This window comes from Triticum aestivum, chromosome 3D (assembly GCF_018294505.1).
Source record: "Triticum aestivum cultivar Chinese Spring chromosome 3D, IWGSC CS RefSeq v2.1, whole genome shotgun sequence".
Lineage (NCBI taxonomy): Eukaryota > Viridiplantae > Streptophyta > Magnoliopsida > Poales > Poaceae > Triticum > Triticum aestivum.
The window spans coordinates 511,996,481-512,000,134 of NC_057802.1; positions in this window are offsets into that span (position 1 = coordinate 511,996,481).

A 3,654-nucleotide genomic window follows, 5' to 3' on the forward strand; every position below is an offset into this window, starting at 1 on the left:
ATAAGCTAGGTCTACGTTTGCACTAATATATCCACCTGCTGTCATGTTTGTGTAATAATTGCCATGTTGTAATATTTGCAGAAACAATGGAGCACGGACGAGACGAGGAAGCAGAAGAGGTGTTGGGGGACATAATCTTAGCCGGAGGTGATGTCTTGTCATATCTTAACGACAATGATGGTCTGGAAAAACAGGGTGAAGAAGCAGGCTACGGTGATCGAAGAGTGGAGGAGGAAAGACATGATTATGATGGCTCCGGTGACCCAATGCTGGTGCAAGAAGGAGCCCGTGGTGACGGCTCCGGTGACCGAACAGAGTCCGGCCAGGTAAATATATTAGTTAAGCCTGTGCTGACTAGCTAATTGATGCATTCATTATTTTGGTATGTACACATATTAATTAACTCTCGTCTTTCTTCTTTTTTCTAGCCCTCTGGATCGAGCACAACTTCGGTAAAGAGACGAGGCCCGAAGAGAAAGTTGCGCTCGGATGAAAGGTTTGAGATCACAGCAATCGCGCGCGACGGCCAACCGATTGAACCCATCCGGACAAAGGAAGCATTTGCTGCTCAGTGCGGGGTTCTTGTTGGGGACAAGATCCTGATCAGCATCCACCAATGGTATAAGCCTAAGAAGGAAGACCCTGAGGTGTCTTATGTCAATGATATGCAGAAGATGATCTTTGGACTGAGCTGAAGGCAAATTTCACCCTACCGCTAGAGGAGGATCCGGAGAAGCCAGTTAAAGAGCAATTAATCAAGTCTCATGCTCTTAAGAAGATGGCAGACCTATTCAGGAGGTGGAAGAATGAGCTGAAAACGTTTGTCGACAAAGAAGAGACGCCAGAATTCATCGGCAAATATGAGAAGATCAGAGATCACTGGCCCGCATTTGTGGCCCACAAGACATCGGAAAAGAGTAAGAAGTTGTCAGCGACAAACAAGAAAAATGCTGCGAAGAAGAAGCTTCACCATCGCACGGGGTCAGGTGGCTACCTCAAAGCCCGGCCTAAGTGGGCCAAGGCTGAGAATGATCTGCTTGATAAAGGGATCGAACCAGAGACAATGAACTGGTCAGACCGTTGCCGGACTTGGTTCTTCAGGGCTGGCGAAAAATTGGACCCTGTATCAGGGAGGTGCGTTTGGACGGACGAGCTTTTGAGAATACCAGTCAAGAGGCTTCAGCACTATATCGATGCAGCGCAGCAAGGGACGTTCGTTCCAGACAGAGAGAACGACGAGCTCACAATGGCCCTCGGGAATCCTGAGCACCCTGGACGGACACGAGGCACGCCAGGCTCCGTTCCGTGGAAGGCTGGTTTTCAGGACGCAGACGGTTACAAAAGCCAGGAGAGGAGGAAAAAAGTGGAGCAGACCCAAATTCAGAAGCTGCACGAAAGGGTTCAAGCGCTAGAGGAACGAGACGGCAATCGACATGCCGAAACTACCCCCAAAGCTACCCCGCCATCTCAGCGGAGAAGCAGCGTGGCTTCCACCGAGCTGCTTCAGCCGGAGCATGTCTTGACGGCTCCTGCTAGCTACCCCGTGGATGCTATCACGGAGTCTCAAAATTGCCACCTTATGACGCAATGGATGAAATTCAAAGTCAAGGCGGCTGTTGGCTCTGTTTTACCTACTGAACCTGGCGCAACCTACCACTGGCGGCCGATTCCAGAAGGATATGCTAGGGTGATGGTGGATGAAATAACGGACGGATTTGAGGACCTCAAGCTTGACCACCCTACTGGTGAAGGGGAGACTCGGCTGGGTTCTGCTCTGAAGACTCCATGCCTATGGCGGAAGGAGCTCATCAACCTTCCGAACTGGACGCCTCCGGCGAGTGATCAGGGCACTCAGCCTCCTTCTCCGGCGCATGGCGGCACTCCGCCTCCTCCTCCGGCGAGTGATCAGGGCACTCAGCCTCCTTCTCCGGCGCGTGGCGGCACTCCGCCTCCTCCTCCGCCTCCTCCTCCGGCGAGTGATCAGGGCACTCAGCCTTGCCAGCAAGGGCGGAAGAGACCCGCCGCCGCTCCGGCTGCTCCGGCGCGTCGTAGTCCTTCTCCTCCGCCTCGTAAGCAAGGAAAGAAGACAGCCGCAGCCGCTCCGTCTGCTCTACCGGCGTCTAGCAGTACAGCCAGAGGCGGGAGGCAATACAGATTCGGTCCTTCTCTGAAGACTCCAGAGAAATTACCATACGAGAGGACCGAGGAGGAAACCACGAAGATCGTGCGAGCCGAAGTGACGAACTTCTTTGAAGGGGTGAAAGCAAAGAAACATCCACCTCCGGAGGAGAAGGTAGATTCGGTGAAAGTGAAGCGCACTCTGGCTGCCCTGACAAAGCCACCAAAGTCTCCGCCGGGAGGCAACTATGAGCGCATTATTGCAAAGACATTTGCCGAAGCGGAGCGGTCGGGAAGTACTGTCAGTGATCAAAGGTTAAAAGAACGACGAGCTGGGAAAAAAATTGCCCAGCTCGGCGAACAAGCGAACCAATCATGCCCCCCGCTCAAGGTGTCTAGCGACATCGTTGCTAATGATCCGAGGATGGTGCCCGATTATAGCAATCTTGGAGATTACCTGCCCGACGATGTACATTATGATTTCTTGGAGGTGGACGAACACAAATACCATTACGGGAAGCCTCTCATCAAAAATGAAAGATCTCTAACAACGATGATGCGAAGATTACATGATTGGTACATGAAAACCTGCAGAGAGTCTGGGGGGAGGAATACTTTGATGCTGGGAGTTAAAGAGGAGCATGACCTCGTTGGAATTGAACTGTTGAATGTTCCATTTGAGGAGTTCTTCCGGTTTTTCAATCAAAAGGCCCTCGATAAATCAACGGTCACTTGCTACTGTCTGTAAGTAATACTACTTCTGTCATTAAGTCTCTCTATATAGGTCAGCTCTTTCATTGCATGTATTTATAATTATCCTCACTATATTATGCAGATTGAAGATCGCCGAATTGAAGAAAAAACAAATCGGTGATATTGGGTTCATTAACACAAATCTCATAGATGCAACTGAGGTTAAATATCATGCCGAAAATACCGAGGCCAACTTGCTACGATCGTTGGTAAAAAATGAAAACAAAGATATAATACTCTTTCCTTACAACTTCAAGTGAGTGTTACTGTCTTGTGCATATTCGGTTTCCCTTATTAGTCCAGGTTATAGTAATGTAATTGATGACTTATGCATGCGTGCGCAGCTTCCACTATATTCTCCTAGAGATTAAGCTTGAGCAGGGAGTAGTAACCGTCTTAGACTCGAGACGAAAAGATCCCCAGGACTATGCGGACATGACTCAAATGCTCGAGAAGTAAGTTAAATCGATCATTATCCACCATATCAGCAACTTTGTTTATTTCCTGATATCAAGTAATTGTTTTCTTTGTCTGGCAGGGTTTGGAGAAAATTCACCAAAAAAGCTTCGGGACTGCCGAAGAAGCTGCAATTTAGACACCCGAAAGTATGTACTATAGTAGTATGTTCCGCGCATCTCCTAGTGATTCAAGCGCTAGTTTCATCAATACCATTTAGCATGCTTGCTTATCAGTTTGATTGACCTCTATTTCTTGTAAAGTGGTTGTGGCAGGAACAAGGGAATGATTTCTATGGATACTACGTTTGCGAGTCCATCCGCCACA